This window comes from Triticum aestivum, chromosome 7A (genome assembly GCF_018294505.1).
Source record: "Triticum aestivum cultivar Chinese Spring chromosome 7A, IWGSC CS RefSeq v2.1, whole genome shotgun sequence".
In the NCBI taxonomy this organism is placed as follows: Eukaryota; Viridiplantae; Streptophyta; class Magnoliopsida; order Poales; family Poaceae; genus Triticum; species Triticum aestivum.
Window position 1 is genome coordinate 211,838,951 of NC_057812.1, and position 27,562 is coordinate 211,866,512.

Here is a 27,562-nt window from a genome sequence, read left to right on the forward strand (position 1 = left end):
TGATTCGAAGCTGATGCATATAAGGCCAAACTCGCGACGCCGAACACTCCCTAAGGTATTCGGTCTTTATGGTATAAACCGGGCATAAATACTACCCTTTGTAAGAAGCCCCTGGTGTCCAGGTACGTGCATTATTCTGACATGGCCACATGCCAAGACGCCAGCATCCTTCTCAATTGTACTAAGAATCCGAGGGATGTGTATCAACAAGAGACAGTAAAAAAGGTTGACGCAGGGTCTTAATCTAAAAAGAATCCGTGGGGCGGGTCCCTGCTGCACGTCTGCGCTTGTGTCTCTGTTGTGCCGTATCCTGGATGGTTGTAGCACGGTGGTCATCCGTAAAAGAGAGGAACTTAGGTGAAAAGTTGTCATGCGAAAAGGTAGGTTTTAAAGAAACCATGTAAATTTCAAGATGAGTGAAAATTGCCACTTGTCTGCGCACGTTGAGCCCCTTGTGTTTAGGAGCGGGGTGTGGCCATCAAACATGTACGAATTTCATATAGCTATGCCGGACTCGTCTAATCGTGTTCGTGGTCTTGACGACCTCTCGGGTATTTTAGTTGGCGAGGCCGTTTTAGTGTGCGGCTGCCACGGCAGCCGCACCCTCCTCGGTGCGCAAGGATCGCTCGAAATTTCCATTTACTAGAATGATGCCATGTGGCCCGGGCATCTTAAGCATGAGGGAAGCGTAATGGGGTATTGCATTAAAGCGAGCGAAAGCTTCACGTCCAAGTAGTGCTTGATAGCCACTTTGGAACGGAGCAATGTGGAAGGTTAAATTTTCGCTACGGAAGTTATCGGGGAAGCGAATATAACTTCTAGTAGCAGGGAACCCGTGCAATGAGCCCCTGGGCCTGGCATTACTCCTTTAACAGTAGTATTGCTGAGGCAAATTTACGTTGGGTCTATCCCCATTTAGCGGATTGTGTCCTGATATATCAGGGTTAGACTGCTGCCACCGTCCATCAGGACTCGTGTGAAGTGGTATCCGTCAATAATTGGGTCTAATACCAAGGCAGCCCATCTTGCACGCCGGATACTTGCTGAGTAATCCTGATGGTCAAAAGTGATCGGTTGAAATGACCAGTGGCAGGGTTCCGCAGTAATAGGCCCTTCGGCATATTTATCTGGGAGTGCCGCATTGTTTCTCCCCTTGATCACGTGTAACACGTTTACTGTTTTGACTTCTGGTGGAAATTTCTTTTGTTTCCCAGTGTCTTGCTTGAGAGACTCATCCTTGTCTTCGCTTGCTGTATCCTCCCCCTTGTGTACGGCGTTGAGCTTGCCGGACTGCTTGAAGACCCAACATTCTCTGTGGGTATGATTAGCGAGTTTACCAGGGGTGCTATGGATCTGATATATTTGGTCCAGAATTTTGTTCAAGCTGGATAGTTCATCTCTGGCGCCTTTAGAGGGCGGCTTTTGCTGACCTGGCCGAGAGCGTCTGAATCCGGCGTTTACCGCCGTGCTCTTCGGGTTGTCTTCTTTATTCCGACGCTTATTATTTTTGTTGCGTCGTGATTTCCCGTTTTCATCTCTAACTTCGGATGTGCTTGGGTCGCTGGTGTTGCATCTGGCTAGCTAGCTGTCCTCACCCGCGCAAAAGCGGGTCATGAGGCTTGTTAATGCTGCCATTGTTCTCGGCTTTTCTTGGCCGAGGTGTTTGGCAAGCCATTCATCGCGGACGCTATGCTTAAAAGCTGCCAAGGCTTTAGCGTCCGGACAGTCAACTATTTGGTTCTTCTTAGTAAGAAACCTGTTCCAAAGCTTTCGGGCTGACTCTCCGGGATGTTGAGTTATATGACTCAAATCGTCCGCATCCGGGGGTCGAACATAAGTCCCTTGAAAATTTGCCCGAAAAGCGTCTTCGAGCTCTCCCCAGCTTCCAATGGAATTTTCGGGGAAGCTTTTAAGCCAGTGCCGAGCTGGCCCTTTGAGCTTGAGGGGTAAGTACTTGATGGCGTGGAGATCATCTCCTCGAGCCATATGGATATGGAGGATATAGTCCTCAATCCAGACCCCAGGGTCTGTTGTTCCGTCATATGCCTCTATGTTTACGGGTTTGAATCCCTCTGGAAATTCATGGTCCAACACCACATCGGTGAAACATAGGGGATGTGTGGCACCCCTGTATTTGGGTGTACCGCGTTGTTCGGATGTTTGTTGTGTTGCATCGTATGTTGGAGCGCGCTTGCGTGGTCCATAGATGGATCTGGTTGCGTCGTCCTTTTGGTGCGAGCCCTCGCGTGGATCGCGTATTGGCTTATGTGTGGCGTTGTTTGCCGCTCTTTGTTGGCTGTGAGGTCGTCTATCCAGCTAGGTGGCCTCTTTGATTTTTGGTTGCGGGGGATCTAAGGCCTCCTCATCGAATTCGGGTAGCAACTTCCACTTTGGGTAGCTCTTGGTGGGGCGATTACCGCCGTACTTCGCCCCTGCGTTGAGTACTTGGCTCCATCTGATTTCGAGTGTGTCTTGTGCAGCCTTGAGCCTTTGCTTCTGCTTTTTTAGACTCCTCGCGGTGGCAACGAGCCTTTGATGGGCATTTTGTTGCTTCGGGTGTCCATCCGGTGTGACGTCATCTGGACTATGATCTTTGATAGAGTCGGGTTGTTCGGCTTGATTCTCCGTGTTGCCGTGGTCCGGCAATGGTTCCCCCGGCTCTAACGTTGGGTCTGTATGATCATTGCTTCTGCCGAGGCGGGATTTGGGGCGGCGCTTACGCCGCCTTTTTGACTGCTTCTCGAGGGAACAACCCTTCATTGCATCCTTCCGTTCCTCGTCGTCGTTTTCCTTTGGTGTGTCCACCATGTATACATCATGTGGTGAAGTGGGCGTCCAGTGCCCTGTGGGCAATGGTTCCTCTTCGTCTCCCGCATCGTCGTCCATACCGTCGATGTCTTCAGAGTCGAAGTCGAGCATATCGGTTAAGTCATCAACAGTGGCTACTAAATGGGTGGTGGGTGGGCCGCGAATTTCTCCGTCGTCCGCATCCTAGTCCTGCCAGACATAGTTCGGCCAGGATTCTCCTGACAAGGAGAGAGACCTTAATGAGTTCAGTATGTCGCCAAAGGGCGAGTGCTGAAAAATATCTGTGGAGGTAAAATCCATGATCGGCGCCCAATCGGATTTGATAGGAACGGGCGCAGGCAGCTCGGAGTCCGTGGCCGGAGAAGGATCCGGCAGTTTAACAACACGGCTCTCGTGCAAGGTAAGGTCGATGTTTGGCTTGATCGCCACTGCGGGTAAGGCCTCCGTGGCGGGGTCCATCCACCCATCCATGGACGGCACAACTGGCTCCGAGTTGAGGATCGAAGCAGCTGCTTGTGCGATCTCCTGAACATTGTCCGATGGTAGAGCTAAATCGTACTCATCGTGAACGTGTGACGCACAAGGCAGAGGCTCGAATCCATCGAAGATCAAGTCTCCATGGATATCGGTCGTGTAGTTTAAGCTTCCAAACCTGACCTGGTGGCCAGGGGCGTAACTTTCAATCTGCTCCAGTTGGCCAAGCGAATTGGCCCGCAGTGCAAATCCACTGAACACGAAGATCTATCCGGGGAGAAAAGTCTCACCCTGGACTGCATCGCTATCGATGATAGTAGGAGCCATCAAGCCTAACAGAGACGACACAGAGGAACTCTCAATGAAAGCACCAATGTCGGTGTCAAAACTGGCAGATCTCGGGTAGGGGGTCCCGAACTGTGCGTCTAAGGCGGATGGTAATAGGAGGCAGGGGACACAATGTTTTACCCAGGTTCGCGCCCTCTTGATAGAGGTAAAACCCTACGTCCTGCTTGATTAATATTTATGATATGGGTAGTACAAGAGTAGATCTACCACGAGATTAGAGAGGCTAAACCCTAGAAGCTAGCCTATGGTATGATTGTATGTTGTCCTATGGACTAAAACCCTCCGGTTTATATAGACACCGGAGAGGTTAGGGTTACACAAGGTCGGTTACAAAGGAGGATATACACATATCCGTATTGCCTAGCTTGCCTTCCACGCCAAGTAGAGTCCCATCCGGACACGAGATGAAGTCTTAAATCTTGTATATTCATAGTCTAACAGTCCGGCCAAAGGATATAGTCCGGCTGTCCGGAGACCCCCTAATCCAGGACCCCCACACATAGAGAAGTTGGAATACAGTAGGTATAACACCCATATAAATAAAGAATGAGTTCATTACAGTACCTTGAAGTGGTCTTTTGTTTTATTTCGCTAACGGAGCTCACGAGATTTTCTACTTTAATTTAGTGTTGTGAAGTTTTCATGTTTTGGGTAAAGATTTGATGTATTATGGAACAAGGAGTGGCAAGAGACTAAGCTTGGGGATGCCCCAGAAGGCATCCCCTCTTTCGTCTACTTCTATCAGTAACTTTACTTGGAGCTATATTTTTATTTACCACATGATTTGTGTTTTGCTTGGAGCGTCTTCTATGATTTGAGTCTTTGCTTATTAGTTTACCACAATCATCCTTGTTGTACACACCTTTTGAGAGAGCCATACATGATTTAGAATTTGTTAGAATACTCTATGTGCTTCACTTATATCTTTTGAGTTATATAATTTTGCTCTAGTGCTTCACTTATATCTTTTAGAGCACGGTGGTGGATTTGTTTTATAGAAACTCTTGATCTCTCATGCTTCACTTAGATTATTTTGAGAGTCTTAAATAGCATGGTAATTTGCTTAAAATCCTAATATGCTTGGTATGCAAGATTAATAATAAAAATTCTCTTATGAGTGTCTTGAATACTATGATAAGTTTGATACTTGATAATTGTTTTGAGACATGGAGATGGTGATATTAAAGTCATGGTAGTTGAGTAGTTGTGAATTTGAGAAATACTTGTGTTGAAGCTTGTGATTCCCGTAGCATGCACGTATGGTGAACCATTATGTGATGAAGTCGGAGCATGATTTATTTATTGATTGTCTTCCTTCTGAGTGGCGGCCGAGGACGAGCGATGGCCTTTTCCTACCAATCTATCCCCCTAGGAGCATGCGCGTAATACTTTGCTTCGATAACTTGTAGATTTTTGCAATAAGTATATGAGTTCTTTATGAATAATGTTGAGTCCATGGATTATACGCACTCTCACCCTTCCACCTTTGCTAGCCTCTCAAATACCGTGCACCTTTCGCCGGTATCATACACCCACCATATACCTTCCTCAAAATAGCCACCATACCTACCTATTATGGCATTTCCATAGTGAGGGAGTCCTGGATTAGGGGGTGTTCGGGTAGCCGGACTATACCTTCAGCCGGACTCCTGGACTATGAAGATACAAGATTGAAGACTTCGTCCCGTGTCCGGATGGGACTTTCCTTGGCGTGGAAGGCAAGTTTGGCGATGCGGATATTCAAGATCTCCTACCATTGTAACCGACTCTATGTAACCCTAACCCTATCCGGTGTCTATATAAACCGGAGGGTTGTAGTCCGTTGGCAATCAACTCCATACACAACAATCATACCATAGGCTAGCTTCTAGGGTTTAGCCTCCTTGATCTCGTGGTAGATCTACTCTTGTACTACCCATATCATCAATATTAATCAAGCAGGAGTAGGGTATTACCTCCATCGAGAGGGCCCGGACCTGGGTAAAAATCATCGTGTCCCTTGTCTCCTGTTACCATCCGGCCTAGACGCACAGTTCGGGACCCCTACCCGAGATCTGCCGGTTTTGACACCGACATTGGTGCTTTCATTGAGAGTTCCTTTGTGTCGTCACAATCAGGAAGGATGCCTCCTCCTGTCTTTAAAGACGGCGCTGTTGCTAAGGGAGCCTTGGCTGTCGGCCAAACCCTCCGACTAGGTGGTTTCCTCATGACCGCCTGTTCGGCTGTTGCACCGACGGTGACCTCTCGGGTCATCAAAAGCAACCTACACGTCAGCTCGGAGCTCGTCGAGCAGCTAGATCCAATAGAGCTCTCTTCCGAAAATGAGCTCTTGGATCGCATCGCCGCCCTGGGGGGCTACGGATTACGACCAGGTTGGGCTTAAACCGGATCTAAGAGAAATTAATTCTCCCCAAGTCACCCACCATGTTGCCATGGTAGAGGCGCAGTGCGGCGAACCTTCATCTATTTTAAGGACTAGCTACGTCCGAATTCCCAACTCCTCTAAGCCGGATACCCGCGGAGAGGAGGATGTAACTCAAGACCTGAGCTTAGGATCAGGCAACGGGCTAGATTCATTTGACAACATCCAAGAATCCGAACTTTAGAGTTTGGAAACTCTTCGGCCTCCGAATCTTGGATTGGGTGAGGTTTCAGATTCAACGACGCCCGCCCACCCGAACATAAGCGATCTCTCGCAAATCAGGCAGAAGCCCGAGGAAATAGTACATCACTACTGGGCCAGATTCCTCCTGGTTATGAACAGGATAAAGGATTGCCGCGAGGGAGACGCAATCTCAATTTTCTGTAGTAATTGCACGGATGAGAGAATCCTTAACGCCGTAAGTCGTCGTGATATTACACGCTTCGCTGACTTGGCGTCCATAATACAAAAATATTGTGCGATGGAAAGTGGCTGGAAAACCGAAATAAAATTTTGGGATAATCTGGCCTTGAATAGTAATCCCGTCTGAACTAAGAGGGTGCATCATCATAGGACACCCGGGATAAACACCAAAAAGCCAAAACCCTCTACAGGGCATGGAACCATACTGGAAAGGTGGCTTCATGGACCCTGTAGAATTCACAGTACAGAGGACGCCACACCAACTCACAGCCTTAGAGCATGTTGGATACTCCGGCAGGTGGCCAAAATTGGCAAGGACCTCTTAATTCTAGAGGCCGCAGAAAGCCAGCCCGAGGACACCAGTACCGCTCTCATAGTCTTCGAGACTTTCGCATCAAACAATGTGCGAAAAAGAACACTCCGCAGCCTCGCCGAAGTCTGTCAAGTTGCAACAATAAATCCATGGAGTGACACTGCCATTACCTTCAACGCAAGTGATGAACCTAGATTCCGAACAGCCCGAGCACCAGCCAAATTGGTCCTCAGTCCCATAGTGGACGGCTTTCGCCTCACCAAGGTGCTCATGGATGGAGGTAGCGGACTGAACCTCATTTATGAGGAAACCCTTCAAAAATGGAAATAGACTGGAACCGCGTCGAACGAAGCAGCACAACCTTTAGAGGAATAATCCCTAGTCGAGAAGCGCGCTGCACAGGAAAAATCACACTAGATTTGGTGTTCGGCACACCGGATAATTACAGGTCCGAAGAAGTCACGTTTCAGGTGGCCCCGTTTAAGAGCGGATATCACGCTTTACTAGGGCGGGAAGCATTCACAATCTTCCAAGCAATACCCCATTACGGGTACATGAAGCTTAAGATGCCCGGGCCGAATGGAATTATCACTCTAGCTAGTGATCCGGACATAGCACTCCGCGCCAAAAACAAGACGGCCGCATTGGCCCTTGAGGCGCTATCCGAAGCCTTAGCGGCCGAGGAACTGACTGCGTTGCGCTCCACGGTTAACAGGGATGATGTGATACTCGATAAGAGATCCAAATCCACATCCTTCAAGCCAGCCGACGAAATAGTCAAATTCCAGGTCCATCCAACGGACCCCAATAAAACAGCTTCAATCGGGGCACGACTGAACCATGAAGCAGACGCCGCACTGCGGGAGTTCCTACAAGAGAACTGGGACATCTTCGCCTGGCACCCTTCAGACATGCCAGGGATCCCACGCAGGCTGGCCGAACACAGCTTAAATATCCTAAAAGGATTTAAACCTGTCAAACAAGCCCTTCGGCGTTTTTCCAAACCCAAGAGACAGGCTATGGGAGAGGAGCTAGCCAAGCTATTGGAGGCCGGATTCATCAGAGACATAAAACATCCGGACTGGCTAGCAAACCTGGTGATGGTACCAAAGAAGGACAAATCCTGGCGACTGTGTGTCGATTTCAAAGACCTTAACAAGGCTTGCCCAAAGGATCCCTTCCCCCTCCCCCGCATCGATCAAATTATTGATGCCACCACAGGACACGATTTGTTGTGTTTCCTCAACGCATACTCCGGTTACCATCAAATTAAGATGGCAGAATCAGACCAAGCTGCAACAACATTCATCACACCATACGACCCATTCTGCTTCAACATAATGCCCTTCGGGCTGAAAAACGCCGGTGCAACATATCAGCACATGATCCAGACATGTCTGGCAAATCGGATCGGCAAAACAGTGGAGGCATATGTGGATGATGTGGTCGTCAAATCAAGACATGTCGAATCTCTAGTAGACGACTTGAGGCTTACATTCGATAACCTCCGAAAATATGACATCAAGCTCAACCCGGAAAAATGCGTCTTCGGCGTTCCAGCCGGAAAGCTCTTGGGCTTCATTGTATCCGATAGAGGAATTGAAGCAAATCCAGCCAAGATCCGAGCTTTGTCACAATTGGATATCCCAAAGGACCTCAAACAAATACAAAAATTAACCGGATGCGTGGCGGCTTTAAGCCGCTTCATCTGCCGCTTGGGAGAAAAGGCACTACCCATCTATCGCCTCCTTCGGTGCATCGAACACTTCAAGTGGACGGAGGCCGCCACGGCCGGATTTGATGAAATAAAAGCCATATTGGCAACAAACCCAGTCCTGGCCGTGCCAAACACCGGCGAACTAATGTTATTGTACATTGCAGCAACACATCAAGTTGTCAGCGTAGTGCTCGTTGTCGAGCGGGAAACGGATGGACACAAATTCCCCCTTCAAAGGCCGGTCTACTACGTATCCACTGTCCTCACTCCATGCAAATCACGGTACCCGCATTATCAAAAGATTGCATACGCGGTATTCATGGCATCCCGGAAGCTACGACACTACTTTTAAGAGTGTTCCATAACAGTAGCCTCGGAAGTGCCACTAAACGATATTATCAACGACCGCGATGCAACGGGCCAGATTGCAAAATGGGCCATCGAGCTATTAAATCGCAAGTTTTGGCCGACTTCGTCGCAGAATGGACGGAGGCCGAGCTCCCTAAAGAGTACGACACATATTCAAACTGGATTATGCATTTCGACGGCTCCAAAATGTTGGCCGGACTGGGGGCTGGCGTCATCCTGATGTCCCCCACAGGAGACACAGTCCAATATGTGCTCCAGATCATGCACACAGATTCCAACAATGCAGCCGAATATGAGGCCCTCCTACATGGTCTCCGGATAGCAGTATCCATGGGTATCCAGCGCCTAGAGGTACGCGGGGATTCAAACCTCGCGATATCCCAAATAAATGGAGACTTTGATGCCAAGGACCCAAAAATCGCAGCTTACCGCAATGCCGTCCTAAAAATGTCAGCTCGGTTCGAAGGGCTGGAGTTTCACCATATAGCCCAAGAAAACAATCAAGCAACAGATGTCCTGGCACGCATCGGAGCAAAACGCGGTGCAGTCCCCCCAACATCTTTTTGGAAAGATTGTTCAAGCCATCCCTAGCATGGGAGGGGGAACCTGCAAATAACAGCCCAGACCCAGCCGCACCACTCGACGCCGAACAATCTAACACAATTGGAGGCTCTGCTAATGAAATTACACCTTCAGCCCACGTAATAATGGCGGTCATCGCCCTGTGGACAGAATCATTCCTAGCCTACCTTACTAGGCAGGAACTCCCGGAGGACTAAAACGAGGCCCGCTGCATAGTGCGGTGATCTAAAGCCTATAGAGTCCATGAGGGAGAGCTTTATAAGAAAAGCACTACCGGAGTCCTTCAAAGGTGCATCTCCGAAGAGGAAGGGCGGAACCTTCTGGCTGAAATTCATGCCGGACTCGGTGGTCACCACGCCGCTGCTCGGTCCCTTGTTAGCAAGGCTTTCCGTACAGGCTTTTATTGGCCGACGGCCCGGGCAGATGCTCAGGACCTAGTCCAACGATGCGCTAGTTGCCAACTTTTTGCCAACCAAAGCCATATGCCACCCACCGCACTCCAAACTATACCCATCACCTGGCCTTTTGCGGTCTGGGGGCTTGACATGGTCAGACCCCTTAAAGGTGGGACCGATAGGAAAAAATACTTACTGGTCATGGTGGATAAGTTCACCAAATGGATAGAAGCCAAGCCTGTTAAAACGGCCGAATCCGGACCTGTGATAGACTTCATATCCGGGGTTGTACACCGTTATGGCGTCCCCCACAGCATCATAACCGATAACGGTACAAACTTTGCCGCCGATGAGGTAAAACTCTGGTGCAAAAACATGGGCATCAAGCTCGATTATGCTTCCGTCTATCGCCCACAAACCAACGGCCAGGTCGAACGTGCAAATGGTCTTATCATGAGTGGCATTAAACCCAGACTAGTGCGGTCCCTCAAGGAATCTAACACGCACTGGGTAGAGGAGGTCGACTCCGTGCTATGGGGGCTGCCGACCACACCAAATCGCACCACCGGATACACACCATTTTTTATGGTGTACGGCGGAGAGGCAGTTCTGCCCTGCGACATAATTCATGACTCACCTAGAGTGCACATGTACGAAGAAAGAGAAGCCGAGCTCGATTGGCAGGACAACTTGGACGCCCTAGAGGAAGAGCGTGACGTGGCAAAAGCTTGTTCCGCATTTTATCAACAGCAGGCCCGAAGATATCAAAGCAGAGAAGTACGGGCCAAAAGTTACAATGTTGGCGAACTAGTTCTACGCCTGCCGGATAAGAAAAAGGACAAACTCAAGCCCAAGTGGGAAGGTCCATTCATAATCGACCAAGTCCTGACTGGCGGGGCGTACCGCCTGCGAGATGCGTCGGATAACCGACTTGAGCCGAACCCGTGGAACGCCACCCGTCTCCGAAGATTCTATGCCTGGCGCCGGACTCTGTGTTCGTCTCCTTCCTCTGTCCATTTTTTTTGCATTTTTCTGTCTTACATTTCTCTCCTTCCCCTCTTTTCTTTTATAGTCCTTAAAGGCTCATCTAGTGACGCGCCACTCGCGCTCATTAAACCTGGGGGCTTCTTTAACAGAAGCTTATTTATACGGGCTTCACGCCCAACACATGCGTCAAACTTCCGCATGTACCTTTTTCTTCACCATTATATGCATCGATATGACTTAAGTTTTGGCCAAGCTGGGTTGCCTGGCTCCTGTGCTTACCCCTACGTTCCCGATTGTTCGGCTAGGCGGTAAAGGGAGCACCTCTGTGATTGTTACTGCCGGGTCAGCCGGATGTGTACCTCAGACTGGGTGAAGCCGAAAGCTAGCGTTCTTAAGGGAATATTCGGTCAGTGAGATAAAAGATGATCTTTTTACTCATTTTATGCGCCCCCAAATGCTTTTTTCTGCGTCTTTTTACGCAGTTTGGACATGCACTTTAGGGCATGCCTCCGAGCGAAAGGAACCCCTAACGGAACTATTCTCTCTGGAAGATGTTTCTTACTAACCATGTAATATAACATAACTAGTTGGGCACTTGTCTTATAAAGCACTAATGACCCCTACGCCTGGTCTCCACGCATACCACGGTTCTTATATAACCGCTATGGTATTCGGACACACTCCGGACCGTCAGTTCCCGAGGTTGAAGCGAAAAGGTCGGCAACGACAAATGATCTACAATCCGGCTAGAAGGCATTACACATGTCAATTCAAAATTACATAGTCATTCTGACTGATTGTATTCCTCTTCTATACCATCTAACGGGCTGTCTAATTTATAGTCCTGCTGGGAATACTTCGCGGCCAACTCTACTTGGCCGTATACTAAGCTCACAGGGATCTCCTTCCCGTCAGACCCCACTGGTCCGACCTCGGCCATGTGGTTTGGGTCAGACTTCGTAAAACGGGTCTTCACCATGGCCCAGGCTTCCCTAGCACCTTGTCGGCAGGCCGATATCTTTGTCAGGACCCCGACTCAATGCCACATCGATCTAGCATGTAACACCTCATATCACTTTGCGGCCTCACGCGCGGTATCCCCACGGGTGTCGCCTTACCTTTGCCCGGGACCGTTTGCGCATTTTGGCACACGTATATGATGGTGTCGCTAGCATCCATATGGTAAAGAGCCCGGGCTGACATGACTAGTCGTAAACCCAAAGTGGCACTAACTTACAGGGACAGGCATCCATGACCCAGCATCGAACGTGTCGGTCATCAGCGAGTGAATCCAGGCTGTAGCACTGGGCTAACAGGACTCCGGTGAACCGGGCTGTAGAGGGCTAGCAGGACTCCAGTATTCATCGCGTGACATTTCCCCGAAGGGACAGACACAGGATCGAAGAAGGACACATGCTGGCCAGCCTAAGTGTTCCGGAGCAGTAGCACGCTACCAGGGCTCAGTGGAAGCACTAGGAGACATTTCCCGGTAAGAGAGGCTACTAAGAATAAACAACTAGATAGTCAGATCCCACACATAGCAATACACATTACATGTACGCATAACATGCAAGTATGTGCTGTACAACATGGCATCACAACATAACTCAACAATCATATAGATAAAGGCTCAGAAGAGCCGTCACAGCATAATTACAAACAGGGGTCACATGACCCAACAGTCAGAGCAATCAAGCAACAAGCGGAAGCATTACATGTCTGGGTACAGACATCTACAAATGGAAAAGGCTGAAGAGCCTGACTATCTACAACATCCGATCAAGATCGTAGCTGAGGTACTAGCTACTAGTCGGAGTCCATGAGAACCCTAGTAAGACCGAAGTCTCCGCTGCAAAACATAAATAAAGCAACATGAGTACAAAGGTACTCAGCAAGACTTACATCAGATCCTATCATACATGCATCTGTATCAAGAGGTAATGTGGGGTTTAGTTGCAGCAAGCCAGCTTTGACTCTGTGGCTATCCTGTTCTACGACTACCAGAAACTCTGGAGGTGAAACAACGTACACGAGTCCACTAACCACCACACAATACACTACTACGGACTCATCCCCGTCTCCCTACGAGAAGGCCATCCATAGCACTCACACTTGTCTTGAGCATTTTAGAGTATCCACTTCAAGTTTTCTATGTACCATGTAAGCATCCAAGAAGTCCATAACCGCGGACCCGGCTATTCGAATAGATCATGTTAACCCTGCAGGGGTGTACTTCTTCACACACGCTCTCGCCACTTACCGCCATGTACACGTCATGTATCTCGGCAACCTTCAAGCGGAAGCCTGGCGAGGGTGTCGGCCACGACCTGACTAACCACACAAGACTCTAGTCCAGGTTTATCGCCTATTCGGGTTCCATCCGCAAGGAGATCCGGCCGGGGTGTCGCTTACGGCCCCAAACGATGTGTACAGGGTTCCCGAGCCCACCATCCGGGTGCCACTCGGTACACCAGGCCACGTGTGCCTAGTCTGTCCCAAGCCCACCCTGCCGGGTGCCACTTGGTAGAAAAATAGCACTACCTACAAACACCAGAAACTAGTTGCGACTCCTGGACAGAGACCAAGTTGATTAATAAGTCGAGAGGGGTCGAGTTACCGGAACCCAATGTGTGGTAGTATCGAGTCATTGGACAACATACATAGAACTCAGTGCTTAAGGACGGTTCCAATGAGACAACCCACCATGTACTCCTACATGGCCTCTCACCGCTACCTTTACCAAATCGTGTTCACACACTTAACTCTCATCATCAGAACATATCGTGACACTCCAATTCATTCCCAATGAATCAGACCTGACACAACTCTAAACAATAGCAGGCATAGCATGGTAGGAACACATCAGTGGCTTCAATCAACTCCTACACATGCTAGTGGGTTTCAACTATTTACTGTGGCAATGACAGGTCATGCAGAGGAATGGGTTCAACTACCGCAGCACAATGTAGCAGATGAACCGTTGTTGTCCTAATGCAATAACTGAGAGCAGGAGCGAGAGAGTAGGGTTTTATCGAAATGAACAAGGGGGTTTGCTTGCCTGGTAAATCAACAAGGAAGGCACTGCTTCACAGACAGGTACTCTGGAACGTCTCCGGAGCAGGACCTATCGAGAAGGAACGGTGCCGGCAATCAATACACAATCATATGCAACAATATGATGCATGAACATGGCATGTAGATGTGATGCTGTTTGAGCTAATGCAACTGGTAAACATTTGGTTTGAAGTCCATTTGAACCAAAGGTTCAAATGCATTACTAAATTAAGTCTCTTATATATGCCATAATGTGTTTTCCCATATTCAGCATGTATAAGTTGGTTTTTCATGCATGAAACTAGTACAGATGGAAAGATTGCATTTTTCTGATAATTTTTCATATATAAATTATTTAAATCTGAGCTACGGTTGAATTGTTATGAATTTTTGAAGTTTAAATCATTTCCTGGATTTTCTGAATTATTTTAATTCCAGAAAATATATAATTGCGTCAGCATGACGTCATCACGACGTCAGCGGTCAACTGGGCTGGTCCGGGTCAAACCTGACGTGTGGGACCCACACGTCAGTGACAGGGGGGGTTAAATAGGGGTTAAATTAGTTTAATTAAAAGGTTAGGGGGCACCGGGGCCCACTGTCAGTGTCAGGGGGGGGGGTTAGTTAACGGTGATTAGCACTAAGCTAATCACCTGACGGGCCGGCCCCACATGGCAGGGCTCAGGCGACGGGGCTCGCCGCCGGCGACCTCTGGACGCGGCGGAGTCCGCGCCACAGGCCACGGGGACGGCGTCTGAGAGCACCGGGGCGTAGCCCGGGCTCTCGCGCATCTGGTGGGACAGGTGGGAGGAGCGGGGAAGGCCGGAGCTCGCCGGAGCAAGGCTCGCGGCGGCGGCCGGAGCTCGGCAACTTGCGGCCGCGGCGTTGTGGTGCACGGCAGTGGAAGCGGAGGGCTCCTACGGCCTCCTGGCGTCACCAGGAACACGGTGACGCGCGCGGGAGTGACCGGCTTGGGCTCGTGCCACCGTGGCGCCATGGCCGGCGGCGAGGAGCTTACGGGCGCGGTGGCGAGCTAGCTAGACGGGGCAAACGGACACGGGGAGGAGGGGGTTCAGTGCGGGGGCTCACCGCGGAACCAGCGAGCGCGAGGGCGAGGTCGGGGATGCCCGGTAGCTTCCGAATCGCCGGCGAGGATCCACGGCGGCCGGAGGCGAATTTGGCGACGGCGACGGCTCCACGGGGTGCTCCGTCTTGCGTGGCTCGACGAGGAGGTAGAGGGGGTCGCGGCGGATCTGGGGAGCGTGTCGGGAAGGCGTGGGAGAGGCGGTGGCTACGGTGATGCCCGTCGGCGGCGGCGGTGGTTCTCGGGTGAGAGAGAGAGAGCAGGGGGAGAGGAGGAGGGAGAGAGTGAGAGGGCGGTCGGGGCTGCGTGGCGTCGTCCGGGGCGTTCCAGGCGACGAGGAGGAAGCAAGAGGTGGCCAGGGGAAGCAGGAGGTGGAGGCGCGGCGGTGCGCGCGCGTCGGCACGCGCCGTTCCCCTGTCGGGGAGGAAGACGATAGAGGAGGGGGGCCAGGTGGGCTGGGCCGCCTGCTGGCTGGGCCGGCCTGCTGCGGCTGGGCTGCACAGGGGAAGCCCCAGGTAAGCCCCTCCTTCTTTTATTTCTGTTTTCTATTTTTTTTCTGACATTTGTTTTGATTTAATAAAATACTAAATCAATTTATTACCTTATGCCAATTTTTGCAGGAGCTAGATATATTATTCCAGAGCTCCTTTATAAATGACATAATTTTTGGACCATATTTCATATATATAGAAATATATTTCCAATGCAAATATTTATCGAATTAATCCAAATGGCCAAAGTAAATATCCATGAGCTCCTAAAAATATTGCTTTGATTTTTATCTCTGTCCAATATTTTTAGAGGGCATCATGAGCATTTTCTTGGACCCTTTTGGAGAAATTTTTATTTGGGTCATTTTCAAAAATGATTCTGAGGGTTCCACCAATCCTCATTTCAAATTTAAATGAAATTTAAATATGATGCACAAATAGCTAGCTAGTCTAAGTCATACCAGACTAGGGATGTGACAATCTTCCACAACCGGAAGCGCCGCCGAGCTACCTTCAGCTTCTCCGCAAGCTCTCCAAGGCCCTCGGGCATGGAGTGGGCAGGCCATAAGGCTTGGGCAACACCTCGCATCGCCTGCCGAATTCGCTCGTCCAGTTGCATGAGTTCGGGAAGAAGGTCACCCATAGAACCGGGCATCTCCTCTGCAGGACGACCTGTGAGCATACCTACAGACATTACTCTGTTAGTCGACTTCCTCGCCGAACTCTTTTTTCAAAGTTCGTTCAAGCACTTACTAAATATGCTGCGTCGAAGCCGCTGATTCTCCTTCGTGGAGTCCGACAGCTGGCCACGAACATCTTTAAGTTCGACGTCCAGCCAGGTGTTGGCATCCTGAAGATCATTCTTCTCTCGCCTCACCTTTGACAACGTACTCTCACCGGCCTTTAGCCAGCGTAAGAGTTGTTGCTTTTCCGGATCGAGTCCGGCGCCATCTGCAACATGATTTGTCAGATTTGCACCCACACCGCACAATACTAATCTTTCGAAGTGTATCTTACCTGAGGGGGTCTCTTTGGGCTCCCCTGCTGCGGCTAGTGCGGCCTCTAGTTGGGCCCTGCACTTTTCCAGCTCCTGGGACAGTACAGTATTCTTCTCTGTAAGAACCTGCATATTAAAAGATCCTTAAATTAGTTGCTCTAACTGTTTCAAGTCTCGGGGGCTACTGGTATATATATATTTGACCAAAATTTTCTTACCCGTATGTCTTTTACATACTGCTCTGTGGCTCTGGCTAAACTATTTCGAGCGGCATGGAGCTACGCATCTCCCGAATTAAAGGCATCTAAAGCCTCTTGGGAGAAACAAACATCGCGTAGAACTGTCCGGCGACGCATGTGGTTCATGGCACTCTCCACTTCAGAATTTGTGGCAGACAACCTGTCCGCATCCTCTGTCGGAGGAGCGTCTGGTGCGCGCCTTGTGCTCGCCTCCGCTTCCTGGCCAGATGTTGGAGCCTGGCTGGTGGAGGCGCGATTGGCAACCTCTCCGGATGTAGTCCGGCGAGGTCTCTTCGTTCTGAAGATAGCACGAACGTTAATATGCCCTGACAGAATAACACCAGGGAAATAGAGGGTGCGCTATACCTTTGCGCCGGCATCTCAGTCCGGACTACATTCCTTTTTGCCCCACGGGGCCCTGCGGCCCCTCGTTGGCTAGCCACCACAGGTTCGGCCTCCTGCCTCGGAAATCTGCCCTGCAAAACATGGTTGTCGTCAGAAACACTGGAATACGTGAGAGTGGAATCTCTCTCAAGGGAATGAGACTCCGGTTTCTGTCACCTGGGAGGCCGGGATTAACCCTGGGTAATCAGCCGTGATGGCTACCAAGGTATTATCCTTGCTTAGCTGATGGAACACCCCGTCGATAAGCTCCACCGATATGTCCAGATCCTCTTTGGAGTCCGGATCGAGGGACCGTTCTGGGTCCTCGGGCTGTGGAGGGCGGCTGTTTATATCCTTTACCACATGTCGCAGTTCCTGCATTGAAGTTGTTAGACTACATATCTAACCGTGGGAGTATAAAACAAACGGGTAAGCGCAGTTGTTCACTTACCCAACTTGGAGGATCGTACATAGTAAATCCGGCCTGTGGGTTGACGCGGAGGAATTCCTCCTTTTCTCCCTTGTACAAAGAGGATAAGATCTTTACTAGAGCGGCAGCTGAGGCCGGCCCCTTACGACCGTAACGGGTGGCATCATCCTCCTCGTTGAAATCCCACATGGGGTGGCGTCTGTATTGAAGTGGCTGCACCCCCCGCATAATGCATGCGGCCATGACTCCAATCATGGTTAGTCCGGAATGAGCCAACAGTCTTATCCAGCCCATTAGGTAAAGGACGTCTCTGTCGCTTTCTCTCTGAGAGCTCCGCGGACGCCAGCTCAAGCGTTTCTTCAATGGAGCACTGTTGAACTCAGGGAGACCGACCCGGATAGGGTCCAGTAGCGGGACGTCATCTATATAAAACCATTCCGAAGGCCAGTCCTCGGACGCCTTCTTTGGGGTTCCGGATAGGTATCCGGTCCCGGCGATGCGCCATACTTCGGCTCCGCCCACTTGATATATAGACCCCTTTTGAGAACGGGGCACGAGGCAAAATAACCTCTTCCACAGCGCGAAATGACCCTCAACACCTAAAATAGCTCGCAAAGGGCGACGAAACCTGCAATATGCAATACGGAGGCGGGCGTGAGATTTTGCAGCTGGAGGCCGTAGAACTCCAGAAGCCCGCGGAGAAATGGATGAATTGGAAATCCCAGTCCCCTTATTAGATAGGGGACGAGGCACACCCGCTCTCCTTTAGAAGGATTGGGGGTGCTCTCCGCTTGTTTTCCGCCATTGTAGGTGGCGAGACCGGCTCGGACCGGGACCATGTATGCGTGAGGGAGAAATCCCTTGGCCTGAAGTGACGCTAACTCGCTATGCGGGATGGTGCAACTCTCCCAGTCCCCGGGTTTAGGACCAGAGGGGCGAGGGGAGGAGCTGCGACGGCTGGTCATGTTGGAAAGGACCTTTGCTGGAAGCGCTCTGATGATAACTCACAGAAAGGAGAAGATATGGTTTGGACCTAAATCCCCATCCCGTTAAATAGGTGACTCGTTTATACGGCTAGGGGTGTGGATGTAAAAACACCCCGGCTTTTCGCATTCGTTTGAACACGTGTAAGACGGCCATTATTGGGCGTAAAAGCCGAGGAGCACTACATTACAAAAATCGGACATTATTCCTACAGGTACACAAGATTTGGAGAAGTACCCGCCTTGCAATGCCGAACAATCTGCACGCCGGACTCATCGTCATTGAAGCCTGGTTCGGGGGCTACTGAGGGAGTCCTGGATTAGGGGGTGTTCGGGTAGCCGGACTATACCTTCAGCCGGACTCCTGGACTATGAAGATACAAGATTGAAGACTTCGTCCCGTGTCCGGATAGGACTTTCCTTGGCATGGAAGGCAAGTTTGGCGATGCGGATATTCAAGATCTCCTACCATTGTAACCGACTCTATGTAACCCTAACCCTATCCGGTGTCTATATAAACCGGAGGGTTGTAGTCCGTAGGCAATCAACTCCATACACAACAATCATACCATAGGCTAGCTTCTAGGGTTTAGCCTCCTTGATCTCGTGGTAGATCTACTATTGTACTACCCATATCATCAATATTAATCAAGCAGGAGTAGGGTATTACCTCCATTGAGAGGGCCCGAACCTGGGTAAAAAACATCGTGTCCCTTGTCTCCTGTTACCATCCGGCCTAGACGCACAGTTCGGGACCCCCTACTTGAGATCCGCCGGTTTTAACACCGACACATAGCCATTCCGAGATATATTGCCATGCAACTTTCCACCGTTCTGTTTATGACACACTCCATCATTGTCACATTGCTTAGCATGATCATGTAGTTGACATAGTATTTGTGGGAAAGCCACCGTTCATAATTCTTTCATACTTGTCACTCATGCATCATTGCATATCCCGGTACACCACTGGAGGCATTCATATAGAATCATATCTTGTTCTAAGTATCGAGTTGTAATTATTGAGTTGTAAGAAAAATAAAAGTGTGATGATCATCATTATTAGAGCATTGTCCCAAGTGAGGAAAGGATGATGGAGACTATGATTCCCCCACAAGTCGGGATGAGACTCCGGACGAAAAATAAAAAAAGAAAGAAAATAGGCCATAAAAAGAGAAAAATCCCAAATAAAAATAAAAAATAAAATAAAAAATGAGAGAAAAGAGAGAGAAGGGACAATGTTACTATCCTTTTACCACACTTGTGCTTCAAAGTAGCACCATGATCTTCATAGTAGAGAGTCTCTCACGTTATCACTTTCATATACTAGTGGGAATTTTTCATTATAGAACTTGGCTTGTATATTCCAATGATGGGCTTCCTCAAAATTGCCCTAGGTCTTCATGAGCAAGCAAGTTGGATGCACACCCACTTAGTTATTTTTGAGCTTCCATATACTTATAGCTCTAGTGCATCCGTTGCATGGCAATCCCTACTCACTCACATTGATATCTATTGCTGGGCATCTCCATAGCCCATTGATACGCCTAGTTGATGTCAGACTATCTTCTCCCTTTTTGTCTTCTCCACAACCACCATTCTATTCCACCTATAGTGATATGTCCATGGCTCACGCTCATGTATTGCGTGAAGATTGAAAAAGTTTGAGAACACCAAAAGTATGAAACAATTGCTTGGCTTGTCCCTGGGGTTGTGCATGATTTAAATATTTTGTGTGGTGAAGATAGAGCATATCCAGACTATATGATTTTGTAGGGATAACTTTCTTTAGCCATGTTATTTTGAGAAGACATAATTGCTTTGTCAGTATGCTTGAAGTATTATTATTTTTATGTCAATATGAACTTTTGTCTTGAATCTTTTGGATCTGAATATTCATACCACAATTAAGAAGAATTACATTAAAATTATGCCAAGTAGCACTCCGCATCAAAAATTCTGTTTTTATCATTTACCTACTCGAGGACGAGCAGGAATTAAGCTTGGGGATGCTTGATACGTCTCCAACGTATCTATAATTTTTGATTGCTCCACGCTATATTATCTACTGTTTTGGACATTATCGGGCTTTATTATCCACTTTTATATTATTTTTTTGGGACTAACCTATTAACCGGAGGCCCAGCCCAGAATTGCTATTTTTTGCCTGTTTTAGGGTTTCGAAGAAAAGGAATATCAAACAGAGTCCAAACGGATTGAAACCTTCGGGAACGTGATTTTCTCACTGAATACAACTCAGGAGACTTGGACCCTACGTCAAGCCAATCAACAGGAGGCCACAAGGTAGGGGGGCGCGCCTGCCCCCCAGGCGCGCCCTCCACCCTCGTGGCCCCCTGTTGCTCCACCGACGTACTTCTTCCTCCTATATATACCCACGTACCCCCAAACGATCAGATACGGAGCCAAATACCTAATTCCACCGCTGCAACTTTCTGTATCCACGAGATCCCATCTTGGGGCTTATTCCGGAGCTTCGCCGGAGGGGGCATCGATCACGGAGGGCTTCTACATCAACACCATAGCCCTTCCGATGAAGTGTGAGTAGTTTACTTCAGACCTACAGGTCCATAGTTAGTAGCTAGATGGCTTCTTCTCTCTTTTTGGATCTCAATACAATGTTCTCCCCCTCTCTTGTGGAGATCTATTCGATGTAATCTTCTTTTTGTGGTGTTGTAACGCCCTCGATGGGGCTATATCCCCCACGTGTCGAAGCACGACTTAGAGGCATAACCGCATTGAAAGCAATGTTGCAAGTGAGGTAATCTTCACATAACCCATGTAATACATAAGGGAAAGAGATACCTAGTTGGCTTACAATCGCCACTTCACACAATACAAGAATAAGGCCTTACATCATCCAGATACATTCAAGGTCCAACTATGGAACCAAAATAAAAGAAGACTACCCCAAATGCTACACAGATCCCCGATCGACCCCAACTGGGCTCCACTACTGATCAACTAGAATCGAAACAACACAAAGGACAAGATCTTCATCGAGCTCCTCCTTGAGCTTGGTTGCATCACCAGTACGGTATCATTGAGCACCTGCAAACTAGTTTTGGAAGTATCTGTGAGTCACGAGGACTCAGCAATCTCACACCCTCGTGATCAAGACTATTTAAGCTTATAGGAAGGGTAAAAGGTATGAGGTGGAGCTGCAGCAAGTGACAAGCATATATGGTGGCTAACATACGCAAATGAGAGCGAGGAGAGAAGGCAAAGCACGGTCGAACAACTATGATCAAGAAGTGATCCTAGAACAACCTACATCCAGCATAACTCCAACACCGTGTTCACTTCCCGGACTCCGCCGAGAAGAGACCATCACGGTTACACACGCGGTTGATGCATTTTAATTAAGGTCAACTTCAGGTTTTCTACAACCGGACATTAACAAATTCCCATCTGCCCATAACCGTGGGCACGGCTTTCGAAAGTTCAAATCCCTGCAGGGGTGTCCCAACTTAGCCCATCACAAGCTCTCACGGTCAACGAAGGATATTCCTTCTAGCGGGAAGACCCGATCAGGCTCAGAATCCCGGTTACAAGACATCCTCAACAATGGTAAAACAAGTCCAGCAACACCGCCCGAATGTGCCGACAAATACCGATAGGAGCTGCACATATCTCGTTCTCAGGGCACACTCAAATGAGACTAGCTACGAGTAAAACCAACCCTCAAGTTTCCCCGAGGTGGCCCCGCAGGCAGCTCGGTTCGGACCAACACTTAGAGAAGCACTCGCCCGGGGGGGTTAAAATAAAGATGACCCTTGAGTCTGCAGAACCCAAGGGAAGGTGGTAGGTCGTTGGTGCAAATGGTAAAACCAAGGTTGGGCATTGCTGGAGGAATTTTATTCAAGGCGAACTATCAAGGGGTTCCCATTATAACCCAACCGCGTAAGGAACGCAAAATCCGGGAGCATAACACCGATATGACAGAAACTAGGGCGGCAAGAGTGGAACAAAACACCAGGCATAAGGCTGAGCCTTCCACCCTTTACCAAGTATATAGATGCATTAATTAGATAAGAGATATTGTGATATCCCAACAAGAATATCCATGTTCCAAACATGGAACAAGCTTCAATCTTCACCTGCAACTAACAACGCTATAAGAGGGGCTGAGCAAAGCGGTAACATAGCCAAACAACGGTTTGCTAGGACAAGGTGGGTTAGAGGCTTGGTTCAACAATATGGGAGGCATGATAAGTAAGTGGTAGGTATTGCAGCATAGGCATAGCAAAAGAGCGAGCAACTAGCAAGCAAAGATAGAAGTGATTTCGAGGGTATGGTCATCTTGCCTGAGATCCCGCAAGGAAGAAGAACGAGTCCATGAAGAAGACAAATGGACGTAGACGAACGGGTCCTCACAAACGCGACGTTACCGGAACCAACCCGAAGAAGCAACATCAGAAAGAAGCACACAACATAGTAAACAAACCACACACGAACATGGCATGATGCACAATCAAGTATGATGCATATCCGGTTTAAAGAAGCATGGCATGGCAAAGTGCACAAATAAAACTACAAGTTAAATGGAGCCGAATATGCAATGAGTTGCATATTGACGGAACACCACATCAATTATTTAGTTCACTCCCGGTTAGGTACTCAACAATATTAAATGTTGTTAAGCATGTCAAGAGGTGAAGCATAACAAAACTATATCATCTAAACAATTTAAATGGGGCCGGATATAACAAATAACGAATCCGGTAAATCCCCATATGCCTTAGTAATTTATTGCAACAACAATTTAAACATTTTAAGTGTTGTTATCATGATGCAGATGACATGAACAAGTTAATGCAATTTCTATTAAAAGTTGGCAAAAGCATTATGAAGCATTTGTCACCATGGCGGAACGAAAGGGGTGCCACAGCAACGACAAATTGAGTGATATACCAATGCAAACAAGAAGTGTGCGGATGTGTGGAACACGCAAGAGATGGGGAGTGATCCCGGATACCAGGTGTCCCACATGACGGTGGCAAGGCAAAAGAGGGGCATCGCAAGCGACAACTCGATCACGATGCAAACACGAGCATCTCATACATCACACATGCATTAGTTCACGGGCGGCCGTCTCGGCGGTTATACCTTTCGGAGCATGCCTAGGGGACGGTTCTCGTTCATAGAGGGAAGTAGGCGTTCTCGCGATGACGGTAGTGGAAGTAGTCGATCTCGCATGCTCTAGGATCGACAGTAGAGGTCGTCGCGATCTCGACGACGGTAGTGGTACATGTTTATCGGTAGTCGAACATGACGATCCGGAGAGGGTACTTGGCAACATGCGCGTCGTCGGTAGTTGTACACAAACGTTGTCGGACTTGACGGGTTCGCGGTCTCCGGACGTAGTGGTACACATTCACGGAGTAGGTCGTACACGTCGTCGATAGATGTTCACTTGACAGCCTTCAACGGTGGTAGTTGTTCTCGTTTCGTTGTGGAAGTAGTTGCACATCTCATAGCGGTACTTGACGATTTTGGAGATGGCGGAAGACGAACTTGGCGGTCCTTGTCGTCCTCGTACTTGGCGTTATTTCCGGTTCGGTGATTGTTTTAGGCGTCGGGCGTCGTGGAGGAACTTGGCGTTCTTAGCGATTCCGAAGACGGCGGTAGTGAAAGTAGTGGTTCCCGTTCCATACTCGAACTTGTCGAATCCGAACTCTTCGAGGGTCGTCATGGTACTTGGCACTTGCGGTCTTGATAGCTCGATGGGGTGCTTGGCATTCTCGTCCTTGCAGGTCGTGATACTTGGCATGGAGGTAAACCTCAGGCCGCCATTCATTGAAAATGAGCTGCACCAGGGAAGTTTAAGGCAGCGGCGGTAGCAACCGGGTTGACCGAAAGGGACGGCTCAGACAAGAGCTTCTCTGCCCAGGGAGGAGGCACAAGTGATGCAGAGCTGCAGGAGGAGCTTCGCCATGAGCAGAGGCGGACGGTCTTCGCGTGGCAGATATAGCTACATCGAGGGTGTTACAGGTGTGTTTGTTGAGACCGATGAATTGTCGGTTTATGATCAAGTCTATCTACGAATAATATTTGAATCTTCTCTAAATTCTTTTATGTATGATTGGTTATCTTTGCAAGTCTCTTCGAATTATCAGTTTGGTTTGGCCTACTAGATTGATCTTTCTTTCAATGGGAGAAGTGCTTAGCTTTGGGTTCAATCTTGCGGTGTCCTTTCCCGGTGACAGTAAGGGCAGCAAGGCACGTATTGTATTGTTGCCATCGAGGATAACAAGGTGGGGTTTTCTTCATATTGCATGAGTCTATCCCTCTACATCATGTCATCTTGCTTAAGGCGTTACTCTGTTTTAACTTAATACTCTAGATGCATGCTGGATAGCGGTCGATGAGTGGAGTAATAGTAGTAGATGCAGGCAGGACTCGGTCTACTTGTCTCGGACGTGATGCCTATATACATGATCATACCTAGATATTCTCATAACTATGCTCAATTATGTCAATTGCTCAACAGTAATTTGTTCACCCACCATAGAATACTTATGCTCTCGAGAGAAGCCACTAGTGAAACATATGGACCCCGGGTCTATCTTTATCATATCAATCTCCTACTACTTAGTTATTTACTTTGCTATTTATTTTGCCTTTATTTTACTTTGCATCTTTATCATAAAAATACCAAAAAATATTATCTTATAATATCTATCAGATCTCACTCTCGTAAGTGGCCCTATAGGGATTGACAACCCCTATTTGCGTTGGTTGCGAGGATTTATTTGTTTTGTGCAGGTACGAGGGACTTGCGTGTAGCCTCCTACTGGATTGATACCATGGTTATCAAAAACTGAGGGAAATACTTACGCTACTTTGCTGCATCATCCCTTCCTCTTCGGGGAAAACCAACGCAGTGCTAAAAGAGGTAGCACGCGACTGCAGTAGCTCCCGAGCTCAGTCCAAGTCTTCCTCCCGCTTCACCGAAGCACGGGGGTGTGGTAGTTCATCATAGCTGCCACCGCTGGTGCTCTCGCTGCAGGAGGAGCCGCCGCTACTGTAGGAAGTGCGGCCGTAGCTAAGAGCAAACTCACCCTCGTCATCGTCGCGGTCGTCGCCAAGGGCAAGCTCGTCGTCGCCGCTGCCATCTTCCGGGCAACACCCCGCACGACGGTCTTCTCCCCCAAACACCCTCACATAGAGGGTTGCAAGGCCATCGTACCTGAAATGGAGGGTGCACCTCCCGCTTAGGCCCCACGCGCGGGCAAACGCCTGCCAACCATGGGTCAAGGACATGTTGCCCGCGGCGGTGACTTGGACCCCCTCCCATGAGGCCCTGCTGTAGCAGCCGTCAGCCTGCAGCCAGAGGCTGTCAAGCCTTGCGGTCGACAGCGCACCCGCGAAGAAGCGCGGGAGCGGGAGCCAGGTGCCAGCAGACCTCTCCAACCATGCGACAAACTCTGGGAACGCATCCGCCGGGTGGGAGTGTGGCCGAGGAGGCCGAGCGACCACAGCGTGCCTACCCCCATCGCAGGAGATGCCTTGTCCTTGGCGGCTCCCACCGTGAGAGCAAGTGCCGCCGCGGCTGCCTAAGGAAACTCCTGCCCTCGAAGAGGTGTGCCCGCTCCCCCGAGGCGCCACCGCCGGGGTCGCGGCATACTTGCGGGGGCGACCACGGCCCCTCTTGGGCGGCGGTGAACCTGGCCCCTCCTTGGGGGCCTTCCCCTTTTCGGCGATGGAAAACCTTCTTGTCGGCGCCATGGATGCTACGGCAAGACAACGAGACAAGGAATAAGAAGGAAGAGCGAGCAGCGATAAGATGGAGATGAGTAGGGGCTCTGCCCCTCCCCTCATTTATAACCAGAAGGAGGCCAACCGTCGGCCTCCATGATCCCCGATAATGATGATCTTTCTGCATGCAACAGGGTCTAGTCAAGTCGACTGGTTGTCGAAGCTGCGAGGGGAAGCGAAGACGCCCATGTCCCATCAAGCGCCATGCGTCGATCGATACCGCAGGCGGTTGGGGCCCGCAACGCTCCACCCTTGCCCCTTGGCTTTGCCTCGAAGCTAAGTCCAAGCGCGCCTTGGACCCGGGGGCTACTGTCGGCGTTCTGGGAATGGGGGTACCCAGACTTGCCTGCCTGTGGCCCACGACATGGCCTCATCGACAGTCTAGTACAGCCCATCTCCAGCACCAACAACACAAGACCCTCACGAGGCGGACGATGCCAAGACCTCCAGAGGGAGCGGCCTCCTTAGGCTGGCTCCTGAGGAGTGGAGATTTCTATGTGAGCCCTTGCCTCGTGAGGCTCGGGTGACGCAAGCCATGACGACCACGACAAGGCGGGTGCCATCGGGCGCAGTACAGCAGGTTTCCTCTTTGGTGCTCAAGAGGCAAGTGTAGGCACGGAGTCCCGAGGAATCAACCAAAGGTTTCCATTTCCATGCAATAATACCAAGACCGCCAGGACGGCAGGACGGAGGTCATCGCCGAGCCCACCACGACGTCACGACCAGAGACTTTTCAGGATAAGACCACCTTTCGTCAGGATAAGATGTCTAGTTGTCTCCCTTCGAATTTGGTCATTGTGGGATCCCCTCCCGCATTCGTTTTTGGGGAAGAGTACCAAGGCCACTATAAATATAGCCTAGCCACCACCTTAGACGGGGACGGGTCATTCGGACTATCCTCACCAGCTCACACAACCACAAGAACACACCTCCTGAGGATGTTCCTCCTCTGTACTAGTTCATCCTCAGCCCACCTCGAGGCTAATCCACCACAAAGTAGGAGTAGGGTTTTACACCGCAAGGTGGCCCGAACCTGGGTAAACTGCCTTGTTTCATTTCCTTCCAGTTCATCGAGCTAGGCCGTGAGATCAATGGGTAGGCAGACTAGGGAGGTTGAGTTCTTCACACGCACCCTCGAGTTCGAATCTATCAAGGGTCAGCGGAGCCCCAAATCCGACCTCCCCTCGTAGTTGAGGGGAAAATCTTGGTTCTTTGATCTTTCAAATTCCTCATAGTGATCAACGGATATAAATCCCAAGTGACTCAAAGAATAGAGCTATGCT